Here is a 12,859-nt window from a genome sequence, read left to right on the forward strand (position 1 = left end):
CCCCGGGGAGGTGGGGCAGGGGCTGGTGGATGGGGGCCAGGCTGCCCTGTGTGACAGGCAGGTGAGGCCGTGGCGTATGGCCTCCCGGAGTCCTCGTGAGCCCAGAGGGCCCTCCCGAGGCCGGAGGGCATGTGCTGGGGTAAGTTTAAGATTGCTTCTGTGGGCAGCGCAGTAATCTGCCTCCACCCCCCGCCCGACAGCAGGGCTGTAGAGGGGCGGGAGTGGGTTGGGGAGCCCCTCTGGGCCAGGGCTGTGGAGCTGCAGGCAGGGCTCATGGTCGTCAGGCATGGGCCTGGGTCTTCCGTGTTTCCTGGGGGCAAGTGGGGGGCATCTTGGACTGTCCTGGGGTGAGAATGGTCGGCCCTGAGCTGCTGCTGCCCCAGAGGCCTGATTCCTGCCCCTTGCCCCAGCCACAGACTGCAGGGCGCGGGGCCCAGGAACGCTGGGCTTTCCCCATGCCGGGCAGCCACTGTCCCCGCACCCTCGGTGCTCAGGGCAGCCGGGAGGCCCGGCCTGGGCAGCCGTCTGCAGGGCTGACCCTGGAATCCTAGCCCATTGCAACAGTCCAGTTGGGCAATTCCCGGGGGAGAGCTCAGCCCGGAGCTGGGCTTCCCATCCCCGCATCTGGGTCAGCGCAGACGCAGCCTCCTATCAGTGTTTACGAGCCGCCTCTAATCTCCCCTGCACGCCTCCGGGGCCCGCCTCTGTCTCCGGCTGGCTTTGCTGCAATGCTCTGGCCCCGAGGTCAGGGAGACACATCTCCCAGGCCCGCAGCCCGGCCGCTGTGGTGCCTGCCGGCTGGGAGAGGGCCCGGTCAAAGGCTTCCCGGGGCGGCCCAGGCAGTTGGGTTTGGGGGGCTGTTGTAGAGGGGGGTGGTCAGCTTGCAGACCTGGCAGGAAAGCAGGTCGGGGTCGAGGAGTGTGCTCTGCCAGACGCCAATTAGCCTGGAATTTGGGGCCTGTGGTGGGGCCTGAGATCCACTCCCCACCAGACCCTTCCTGTGGGACCCTCTCTGGTTCCTGAAGTCCCACGACCCAGGGGCACGTTCGGGATCAGAGGGCCCTAAGCCTCGGGTTGGGAATGAGGGAGGAGGGTGTCTGGAGTGCAGGCCAGACCCCTGCCAGCCTGATCCAGCCCTGCTGGCAGCTCCAGAAGGGGCCCAGTGAGGTGCTGGCCACTGTGGGCCTTGGAAACGAGGGGAGCAGGAGAGTGCCCCCCAACTTGAAACCTAAACTTCCGGGCTTTGGCTCAAGGTGACTTCTAGGAGCTCCAGATAAACAGTAGTGTGTTTCCAGAGCAAATTCACCCTGAAGCCACTTTTAGCTAATTCCGCTCTAGTATGAATGAGCTTTCCAGACCAGCTTGAATGCAGAGCTGAGAGGGGCCCGCTGTGCTCGGGCCTCTGTGAAGAGGGGAGTGGGGCAGACCGGGAGGTGCCTCCTGGCAAAACTGGACATCCCAAGGGCCCCTGGGGGGAAGGCCCAGGAGGAGGAGGAGGAGGAGGAGGTGTGACCTCAGTGTGGGGAGCTGAGTTGGGAAGGAGAGTCCGGCACTGGGAGCGATGAGAACATTCATGCGGGGGTAATGGGGAGCCAAGGAGGGTTGTGTAGCGAAGGGGTGGACCGCCAGCAGCATATTTTGGGGAGGTGATGCCAGAAAGTCACGTGAGGGCTGCAGGTGGGAGGGATGGAGGTGGGACCCTGGCTGGGCTCTTAAATGTCCGCTGAACCCGGTGAGAAATGCCCAGCAGGGAGGGTGAAGGTGAGGACTTGGGCTCTCCCTGCCCTTTAGCCGAAGTGGCTGTTTGACTTGGTGGCTTTGTCTTATGGAGTTACCCCCAAACTCTCAAGGACCCCTGCCCCAGAAGATGAAGTTCTGTGTTCCCTTGGGGGCAGGGAATACGCCCAGCTGTCCCGAGGCTTCCGGAAGCTGTTTCAGGAACACGGGCTCCGTGAGGTGTTAATGGGGTCCCCGGGGAAGGGCTACGGGGCACGGAGGTCTCGGGCATCCAGTTCAGTTCAGTTCAGTTGCTCAGCCGTGTCCGACTCTTTGCGACCCCATGAATCGCAGCACACCAGGCCTTCCTGTCCATCACCAACTCCCGGAGTTCACTCAGACTCACGTCCATCGAGTCGGTGATGCCATCTGGGTTCAGGTCAAAGCCTACGTCCACTGTGGGTTGTCCAGCCTCAGTCAGCATCTCCTGGGCCCCCCAAGCCCTGTGCTGGGTAGGCCCTGTTCCTCAAATGTGCGCATGGCAGGGAAGGCCGGGAGCTGCTGGCTTCGGGGTGCCCATGCTCCTCCCCTGGGCGGAGTGACTGACCACTGCAGCTGGGGGATCACGGCCCCGACTGCCGGGCCTGTGACCCAGCCATCCAGTCCTTGGGGGCAGGGGCAGACCCAGGCTCGCGTCCCTCTGTCCATCCGCCGATCGCGTGGCCTTGGACGCGTTAGGGGGCCTTCCACAGCCTCCTCGGGGGACGTGAGGCTGCCCCCTACCTGGCGTCTGTGGCCTTCAGGACAGTGACAGTCGGTCCTGTATGGACACTCTCAGAGAGCCAGCCTGGCCCCTGGGGGAGCGGTCAGCCCGGGAGGAAGGCCGCCACGGGCCGGGGCGTGGTCCCTGAGAGGCCAGCACGGCCGCGTCACGGCTCCTCACCCTGGCTTCGCCCCGGCCCTCTGGCTGGGACGACACTTCGTGGCTTTGTCCCTTTCCTGGCACGTGGGACACGCACGGGGCGTCAGCGGGCCGCTCAGGCCGGGACCAGCACAGGACCTACAGAGGCCCTTTGCCCGTGTGCCCCGGGGCCGAGCACTGCGGGCAGCTCAGGGTGTGCCCCCCGCCCCCACGCCCTCTGCCGCCCCAGCTCTCCTGGGCCGGGCAAGGGGAACAGAACGCCGATGTCCCCCTCTCTCTCCCGGGCACTTGAGAAAGTGGCTTGGTTTGGCCTGAGGTTGCGGAGCGGCTTGGCTTGCAGGTGCCCGGAGGCCCGGCCGGCCAGGGAGTCCCCCGCCAGCCGAGGGGTGGAGGGCCTGGCGGTGCTGGCATTGGCTGGCAGTCCCTGCGGCCCCTCCCTGCTGCCCGGCTCCCAGATGGGCCTCCTGGCCGGGACTCCGCCCGCTGCAGCCAGGCTGGAGGACGCTCCCCAGCCCCCCGGGGCCACACCGCGGGTGCGGGCAGGAATTCAGGGCCTTGGCTGCTCCCATGCTGCCTGGCCGCCGCGGTGAGGACAGAGGGACTGCTGGCGGGGAGCCCTGTGCCTCGGGAGGCCGTCGCAACCCTCTGAGACACACGAGTGGGCGGTGGGGGGAGCCCCTCACCGGGCACCGAGCCTGGGAGCCCCAGTCTGTTGGGCAAGGAGGGACTGAGCCATGGGGCCAGGCCCACAGGCCCCACGACTTAGAGGGACCCGTGTGCTGTGGGTTTCTGCTCACTCCTGCCTCACATGGTGTACTCAGTCACCCAGCAGGCGTTCACTGAGCACCTACTGTGCGCGGCCTGCAGTTCCAGCCCATTCTCCGGGTCTACCTGCCTTTCCCCTTGCTCCCCCACCCGCTCTCTGGTCCTCAGGCCTCCAGAAGCCTTCGCTGTCCTCCCCAAAGCCCCGCCACGGCCCCAAGGCCGCCGTGTCGCCCGGCCCTGCAGTGTGTGCGTTGCCCTGGTTTCTGCTTGCCCGGGACCAGCCAGCCCGAGTGGGGTGCCGTCCCTCCGGGGCCCACTCCTGAGCCGGGCCGACAGCCAGCCCTCGAGGCTCCTGAGCGGGGAGGATGGTGGACTTGGTGGTGTGGGGGGGGAGGTGATTCCTCCCCAGGGTGAGGCTGATGCTCCCAGGGAACTCCAAGGCCAGGGCCCCACCTGGACGCTTTCCTCCCGTGCATGGTGCAGAGGTGGGAGAGGGCAGGGGTTGGGGTGGGGGGTGGGGGCAGGTTTCTCTGCTGCGGGCGCCTCGCCCCTACACGGGCTCTCATCTCTGTCTTGGGACGGAGGTGGTGTTCTGCCCATTTTACAGATGAGAAGACTGAGCCCCAGGTGGATCGAGCCGGGAGGGGCTGAGCTGGGCAGGGTCCTGCTCTTTGCCAGGAAAGTCAGCCTTTGGCGTCTGAGGCCACACATCCCCAGCACCCGGGCCCCTGGGAGCTTCTAGGCCCTCAGCACCACGATTAGTGTGTAAAATGCCCCGGAGGAGCCGAGAGACCAGCGGGTGAGCGGGCCCAGGCCCTGGAGCGTGCCTTCCCACCAGGCTCGCCTCCCGCCCGTCTCACCTTCAGACGCCAAGTCTCCCTTAATTAGCTCCCCGGGGAGCCGGGCTCCCTGTTTCCTTCCGAGGGTGGCACTAACCTGGGTCTGCTCCAGCTGGGTTCCTCGGGAAGGGGTGGGGTGAGCCGGGAGTTGCTGTGTGCCGCAGGTGAGCCACACGCACAGACACGGGGGCACACCCACGGGCACAGAACACCCACAGGCATTGGCACGCTCTGTGCTCCTTCCCAGAGCTGTGTATAGACACGCATCCTCCCGGTGAGGCCTCCATGCGGCCCCCGTGTCTGCACACGCAGGCCGTGGCCCAGAGCACGGGCTCGCACGGGCACCGGCCCCACAAGGCGCCCTGGGCAGGCGGTGGGCTGCGTGGAGGCCCTCCTCCCGCCCACACTCCCCACCCCCCACCCCCACCCCCAGCAGCTGGCCCTTCTTTTGCAATTCTTGCATTTACTTCACAGTCCTTTATGTCGGCAGAGGCTTTCAAAACACTTTAGGCTTGTTTACTGAGCTGTGCAAGAACATTTTGTCTCCTTTCCAACTCAGCCTTCCAGAAGGACCAGGAACGTGCCCGTCTCTGGCGGGGCCAGCTGTGCGCTGTGCCAGGAGCAGCCCCCTCTTCTTAAAGGGCCAGCTGGGCTCCCCCTCCATGCCAGAGGGTGCCCACTCGGACCCTGGGACTGCTGGCCCCAGACGCCGGGGCCAGTGAAGCCGGGCGTTACAACCCCAAGACTGGGAGCCAGCCCGGGGACCGTGCTGCTGACCGTTCCTTACCATCACCTCGTAACCGAGTTGGGAAGGACCCCTGCCTAGGAGGGGGCTTTCCTGAAGAATCTGCCTGCAATGCGGGAGACCCAGGTTCAATCCCTGGGGTGGGAAGATCTCCTGGAGGAGGGCATGGCAGCCCACTCCAGCATTCTTGCCTGGAGAATCCCATGGACAGGGGACCCTGGCGGGCCACAGTCCATGGGGTCACAGAGTCGGACACGACTGAGCAACTAACACTCTCATGCTTTTTTTCCTGCCGGGGAATGGTCACTTGGCTGCTTCCTGAAACACGGTTGGGACGACGGGGGCAGCAAGACCCTCTTCTCTGTTCCCCTCTGGAGGCTGAGGCCAGTTGCCGCCCCCACTGTGACCGGGGCCAGGCACTGTCCCCAGGACCCGCCCTCCAGATGGCTGCAGAGGAGGCTCTGGAACCCACCGGCTGGGGGTCCTGGAAGCTGGGGTCCCAGTTGGAAAGAAAAGCAGAGCTGTCCTGTAGAGGATGGGGGGCCCTGGGGACAGCTCCCCACTGCCCACCCCCTACTTGGCTGTTGGTAATTGAAAGACGGTCCCTTGCCTTCATCTTCTTACCAGACCTCTTTGACACGCAGTACCCAGACCTGCTTTTGCAGCACCCATGCCCGCCTAAGCTCGTGTGGGGCCCTTGTGGACATCAGCCTCCCTGGTGGACATAGCTCCTTTGTGTGCACGTTTAAACAAATGAAGCCTGAGTCCACCTCCCTCTTCTAAGGTCTGAGGAGGTCTGCCGGGGACACACACGCATCAGGGAGGACGGGGGAGGCAAAGCTGGCCCTGGAGGGCGGGGTCCGGGGGGAGCAAGCAGCGTGATGGTGTGGTTGGGCTGGACTACAGTGCTGAGCTGCCGGGCAGCCAGGGCAAAAGGGAACTGGGACAGAAGAGAGCCCTCCTGACGGAGAGAGAAGACGTTTAACTATGAAGCTCTTACAGGGAATGCGTAGGAGAGTATAGTTTGACCTGGCAGGGAGGCAAGAAAGGAAGCAAGGGGGAGAGAAAGATGACACAGGTCACAAAAAACAATAATCATAAAATATAAAATTCTTCCATGATTATTTTATATTCTTTGCAGCCAAAGATGGAGAAGTTCTATACAGTCAGCAAAAAGAAGACCGGGAGCTGACTGTGGCTCAGATCATGAGCTCCTTATTGCCAAAATCACACTGAAATCGAAAAAAGTAGGGAAAACCACTAGACCATTCAGGTGTGACCTAAATCAAATCCCTTACGATTATACAGTGGAAGTGACAAATAGATTCAAGGGCTTGGATCTGATAGACAGAGCGCCTGAAGAACTGTGGATGGAAGTTCTTGACATTGTACAGGAGGCAGTGATCAAGACCATCCCCAAGAAAAAGAAATGCAAAAAGGCAAAATGGTTGTCTGAGGAGGCCTTACAAATAGCTGAGAAAAGAAGAGAAGCTAAAGACAAAGGAGAAAAGGAAAGATATACCCATCTGAATGCAGAGTTCCAAAGAATAGCAAGGAGAGATAAGAAAGCCTTCCTCAGTGATCAAAACAAAGAAATAGAGGAAAACAATAGAATGGGAAAGACATGATCTCTTCAAGAAAATTAGAGATACCAAGGGAACATTTCATGCAAAGATGGGCTCGATAAAGGACAGAAATGGTATGGACCTAACAGAAGCAGGAGATTTTAAGAGGTGGCAAGAATACACAGAAGAACTGTACAAAAAAGACCTTCACGACCCAGATAATCACGATGGTGTGCTCACTCACTAGAGCCAGACATCCTGGAATGTGAAGTCAAGTGGGCCTTAGAAAGCATCACTACAAACAAAGCTGGTGGAGGTGATGGAATTCCAGCTGAGCTATTCCAAATCCTGAAAGATGATGCTGTGAAAGTGCTGTGCTCAATATGTTAGCAAATTTGGAAAACCCAGCAGTGGCCACAGAACTGGAAAATGTCAGTTTTCATTCCAATCCCAAAGAAAGGCAATGCCAAAGAATGCTCAAACTACCACACAATTGCACTCATCTCACACGCTAGTAAAGTCATGCTCAAAATTCTCCAAGCCAGGCTTCAGCAATACGTGAACCATGAACTTCCAGATGTTCAAGCTGGTTTTAGAAAAGGCAGAGGAACCAGAGATCAAATTGCCAACATCCGTTGGATCATCGAAAAAGCATGAGAGTTCCAGAAAAACATCTATTTCTGCTTTATTGACTATGCCAAAGCCTTGGACTCTGTGGATCACAATAAACTGTGGAAAATTGTGAAAGAGATGGGAATACCAGACCACCTGACCTGCCTCTTGAGAAGCCTGTATGCAGGTCAGGAAGCAACAGTTAGAACTGGACATGGAACAACAGACTGGTTCCAAATAGGAAAAGGAGTTCGTCAAGGCTGCATATTGTCACCCTGCTTATTTAACTTCTATGCAGAGTACATCACGAGAAACGCTGGGCTGGAAGAAGCACAAGCTGGAATCAAGATTGCCAGGAGAAATATCAATAACCTCAGATATGCAGATGACACCACCCTTATGGCAAAGTTCCTCTTGATGAAAGTGAAAGAGAGTGAAAAAGCTGGCTTAAAACCCAACATTCAAAAAACTAAGATCATGGCATCTGGTCCCATCACTTCATGGCAAATAGATGGGGAAACAGTGGAAACAGTGACAGACTATTTTCTTGGGCTCCAAAATCACTGCAGATGGTGACTGCAGCCATAAAATTAAAAGACGTTTGCTCCTTGGAAGAAAATCTGTGATCAACCTAGACTGCTTATTAAAAAGCAGAAACATTACTTTGCCAACAAAGGTCCGTCTAGTCAAAGCTATGGTTTTTCCAGTAGTCACATATGGATGTGAGAGTTGGACTGTGAAGAAAGCTGAGTGCCAAAGAATTGATGCTTTTGAACTGTGGTGTTGGAGAAGACTCTTGAGAGTCCCTTGGACTGGAAGGAGATCCAACCAGTTCTTCCTAAAGGAAATCAGTACTGGGTGTTCATTGGAAGGACTGATGCTGAAGCTGAAACCAATACTTTGGCCACCTGATTGGAAGAACTGACTCATTTGAAAAGACCCTGATGCTGGGAAAGATTGAAGGCAGGAGGAGAAGGGGATGACAGAGGATGAGATGGTTGGATGGTTATCACAGACTCATTGGACATGAGTTTTGGTAAACTCCTGGAGTTAGTGACGGACAGGAAGGCCTATCATGCTGCAGTCCATGGCGTCACAAAGAGTCGGACACAAGCGAGCGATTGAACTGAACTGGAAAGATAAAAAAAAGTTGAATTAGATCTCATCAGAATTTAAACTTTTGCTCATTAGGTATGGAGGCAATAGTTACAAAAGGTGGATCTGACAGAGAATTACTATCCAGGATCTAGGAAGATACCTTGCAATTCCATAATAAAAATACCAAAAACATCATGCAACCAAATGGGCAAAAAGTTTGAGCAGACACTTCACAAAGAAGATACACAAGCTACCAAAAATAAAAAACAAGAAAAAAGTGTTCAGTATAATAAAAAAGAGAGAGAGAAGCTTTTTGAGACTTTGTGTGCAGAAGGTCCTTCCGTCTAGGCCTGGAGAGGGAGGTGGTCTGGGACAAGATGCGGGAACTTTCCTTCTGGGGCTCTGCTCCCGGCGGCCGTGGGGGCTGTGGCCCAGGGCCCCGTTTTTGAGTCTGCATTTCAGCAGGGAGGAGCCTGGGAGTCCAGCCTCAGCCTCAGAGCAACATGGAGTTCCAAGTCGGAAGGGTCAGGGCCTAATGCAGTTGAAGCAGAAGGTCCTTGGGACCCCGAATCCTCAGAGCCTGGTTGTGCCAAAGCCCTGCCCGGGGAGGGGTCCCTGGGCCTGCAGACGATCCCCGCGCTGTGGAGCTCTGGCCCACCTGGGGGGCGCCGCGGGGACTGCCGGACCACAGGCGGTCAGGAGGCCATGTCCACCCCCACGGCCACAGGCAGGCAGGCTTCTGGCCAGACCTGGAGGCTTGTTCACCGTGAGGCCTCCGACAATGCCCGCCTGTCTGGGCGTCTGCATCCCTCGTCCCGGCCCACCCTGCCTCGTGCCCGGGGACCCAGGGCTCTGCCTGCCCAGATGGCCTCCGTCTGCCTCTTCACCCACCTCCGCCTCCTCCTTTCCCGGGGCCCCCGCCCTGTGCAGGTGGGTAGGGACCGGGTTCTGCCAGGGTTGCTTACACAAGCGGGCACCCAGCCCCAGCGCGGCAGGTCCTCAGTGCCTTAGCCCACGCCGTGAGGCCGGGCGCGCAAGGCCCAGACGCCCAGACGCCCGCCGGGCCGCCTTCTCCATGCCCCGCCCCGGCTCCGTGCCTTCACGTTGCTCTCCGCCGTTCGCAGGAAGGTTTTCTCTTTTAAAATTGCCCTGTGGCTCCCCAGAAAGGCAGCCGCTTCGGTGGGTGCCAGGCAGGGGCCGGAGGGTCTCGGGACACTCCCAGCCCCCCGTGCCCCCTGGGATGGGCGCCGAGGCTCTGCTCTCTTCTTCCTGGACGGTCCGGCTGTCCAGGTGCCCCCTGCCCCGTCCCCCAGAGTGTGGTGTGGCTCCGGCCTGTCCCGGGAGCAGGGCGCTGGCCTGCCCAGCTCCAGGGCCCCCGGTCAGTGTCGGTCCTGGAGGGAGGGCAGGACTTCTGAGCGAGGGGCTGATGTCTGTGGGGGACCGGCACCCACCCGAACCCACTGGCTGCTCCTCCGGGCTGGGGCGTGGGGACCGCATGGTGTCAATTTGGGGAGCCTGGGGCCTTGGGGCTGGGGTGTGGGGCCACAGGGGGCTGCTCCCTGTGCCTCGGTTTCCTCCCTGGAGGGGCAGCAACCACCCAGCGGGGCCCAGGATGGGGGCAGGCACTCAGAGGAGGCCCAGCTGAAGATTCCAGCAACGCCTTGCTGGCGAGGCCGACAGGCTTCCTCCTCGGAGGTAGAGGACACGAGAGGGCACAGCCTACCCGCAGGCGGCAGGCCCGCAGCTGCCCGTGTCTGGGGCTCCAGGGCCAGCGGGAGGAGCAGCGGTTCTGCAGCAGGCGTCCTTCCTGGCCAGAGGCAGCCCCGGGGGTCACGGCTGCCCTCCCCTCAGGCCCCCCGCACCCAGCACGCAGATCCCTTTGGGGTCTGTAGAGAACTGGAAAAGCAGGACCCCTGCGGACCCTTCCCCACCCCCAGGGCCTCTCATGGAGTGGGGGTCCCATCCAGGGCAGGAGGGCTCCATCCCCCCTGCCCAGTGACCCTGGTGCCCCCCAAAACGAGTGTCAAGGAGGAAGGGTCCCCTGAATGCTGACCGCTTGGCCTCCTCAGCTCTGCCCCGAGGACCCGTCGGCTCTGGCGATCACTCACCTTTGGCGGTCCCTTCCTGTCCTTCCCACTGCAGCCCGCAGATCCGACCTCAGGGCCTCCATTCTGCCCCCCGCCCTCTGAGGACACGCGGAGGCCCCCGGGACCCAGCTGGGCCGCACCCCCCACCTCCTTTAGCACCTCGGTGCCCCGAGGCCCACTGCCCACACCTCTGCCCTGGGCGTGACCCCCGAGGGAGCATCTGCCTCCCCCACCCAGCAGACCCTGTGTCCCCCTCCTCGCCTGGCTCGGTGCGCTCCTGCCCAGAGTGCCCGTCCTGAGAGGCCCCACCCTGTCCCAGCCGCCGCTCACCTCTAGGGCACCCGGTCGGGGCTCACTCCTGGGACCACCCCACACTGGCTTCCGCACTGCAGCCTGGTCTCTCTGCATGTGGCCCTGGGCGGGGGACAGAGGCAGGGTCGGGGGGCCTCAGGCCAAAGTCGTGGGGGACCTGGGGCTCAGTGCTCCCCAGAGGAGCCCTGGGGCGTGACGTGGAGCTGGAGCCTGGGCCCAAGGGGGCCCCGGGGCGTCCAGGGCTGAGGTCAGGCAGCGCTTAATGAGCCACGTGCTGGGTCCACACGTGAGCGCCACCTTGATCCGGCTTCCAGAGGCCCCGGGAGGGTGGAAAATCCTCCAGAGGCCCCGGGACCGCGGAAAATCCTCCAGAGGCCCCGCATTCCGGAGCCTGGGCCCCGCACGAGGCCCACTGAAGCCTCTGGCTGCCATTCTCATCAGTCTTAGAGGTGGGGCTGAGAACTGGCCACAGATGAGAGGCCAGCCCGCTGCGAGGTGCTGAGGGCCCATGTGGCCCTTTCCCCTCGCGGCCCTGCCCCCCCACATGGCCCTGCCCCTGCAAGAGGGCCTCCCAGGCCCCGGAAACGGGCAGGGCCCTCGGTGATGGTCACTCTTGGGCCAGGGTGGGCACTGTCTTCCCAGCACTTGGGATCCACTTGTTGCTTATCTCAGTGGGCTCTTTACAGCCTGCTCTCGATGTCTGTCTGTCCCTGTTTCTGTGGTGGGTCCTGGGACGTTCTGGGATGGCCTGGGCTCCCCACTCCTGGGCTGTAGCTCTCCTCTCCCATGCCTCTCCTTGGCACCAGGGGGCCTGGGGCCTGGGCTGAGGTCGGGAGTGTGCCCAGTGCCCCGAGGGATGGGCTATGGTTCTGGGCCGGACTCTGGCCCTGCTCTTGGTGTCTTGACCCCATTTTCTTGACTGCACAGCCCCCTGGACCTGCCCCCGGCTCTCGCCCCGACTCCCCAGCACCCTCTGCCCTCACCCCTCTCTGTACTCCCCTCCGTCTTGCCCACCTGCCTGGTGCCCCGGACACGCCCCCACCCCAGCCTGTGCATGGCTGCGGGACCAGTGACCTGAAGCAGGGGGCCCGTCTCGGCCAGGCTGGGGGCGTGCGTGTTCCACCGGCCTTGCGCTTGCCCTGCCGGCTGGTGCAGGAAGAGGCGTGAGGGCTGGGCGCCCAGGAGGATCGAGGGCGTCCCCTCTTGGCAATGCCGACATAGGCAGCCCCAATGGCGGGGTTTCCGAGTCACTGACTCACCGTGACGGAGGAGAGACAGGCTCTTGTCCAGTCCACGGGGCCGGGCGCTGTGAGCAACCGACCTGCGAAGGTCAGTGACACTGAGCAAGACGCCCACACTTCTGAGGCTGGCCTCCTGCGCCCCCGGGCTGTTCCAGCAACTGCTGGTGCTCCTACTGGACAGTCAGGTAAACCGAGGCCCGGCACTCTCCCAGGAGAGGGTGTGGGCTGTAGCTGCCCCAGCCTTGGCTCGGGCCTCGAGTGCCCGCGTGGCCCCTACAGGTGACTCATGCCATGGGCACCTTGGGCCTCATTGGCTGCCCACCCTCCCGCCTTGGCCTCCGCCTGCAGGCTGCTGAGTCCCCAGAATGAGTTCAGGCTGTGGGGTGCCCGGGGAGCTTTGCTCCAGAACCAGAGTCGGCCCTGGTTTGTCTTGCCCTTCACACATTTCCCCCAAATGCCCGTACCCTGGCATCATGGCGAGACTGTGGGGGTGTTTCCTCCGCCTGCTTCTGGTTTATTCACATGAGGCTCCTCCGAGCTGCTGCGGGGATGGGCCTCTCAGAGGCTTGTATCTTGGAAACAGGAAGCTGTGAATTTTGCCAGAAGAAAATGAAGGAAGGCACCTCAGGCCCTGACCCGCGACGCTGACCTCCGGGTTCACGCGGCCTTGAGGTCAGACTCGGGGCCTCTGCTGCCCCAGCTCCCCAGAAGCGGGGGCTCGGGGGCTCAAGGAGTGGGGGTGTGCCCAGGGCAGGTCAGAGCCCGGGCTCGGAGGAGGCCAGGCTTCTCCGGGCTGGAGCCCTTGCTGGGCCTCGGTTCCCCATCCGTACGAGGCGAGGGGGATGGGGTCACCGGGCCCCAAGCAGGACAAAGCCTGGGGCCTCACTCGCTCGGCAGGTCGTGCACCTTGGCGCTGGGGCCGCATCCTTCTGTCTGGTGGGTTCACTCAGTGTTGCC

The 12,859-nt window shown here is 61.4% G+C and overlaps 1 long non-coding RNA gene across 1 annotated transcript; it reads right to left on the reverse strand.

Moving 5' to 3' along the window:
- Positions 1-8,163: 8,163 nt before the first annotated feature.
- LOC129622668 (uncharacterized) lies at positions 8,164-11,983 on the reverse strand. Its single transcript, XR_008700107.1, has 3 exons — positions 11,921-11,983; positions 10,680-10,763; positions 8,164-8,295 (listed from the first exon to the last, which is right to left on the reverse strand). It is a non-coding gene; the product is annotated as an uncharacterized LOC129622668 (long non-coding RNA).
- Between the last annotated feature and the right edge of the window lie 876 nt (positions 11,984-12,859).

This window comes from Bubalus kerabau, chromosome 11, assembly GCF_029407905.1.
Source record: "Bubalus kerabau isolate K-KA32 ecotype Philippines breed swamp buffalo chromosome 11, PCC_UOA_SB_1v2, whole genome shotgun sequence".
NCBI classification, from domain to species: Eukaryota; Metazoa; Chordata; class Mammalia; order Artiodactyla; family Bovidae; genus Bubalus; species Bubalus kerabau.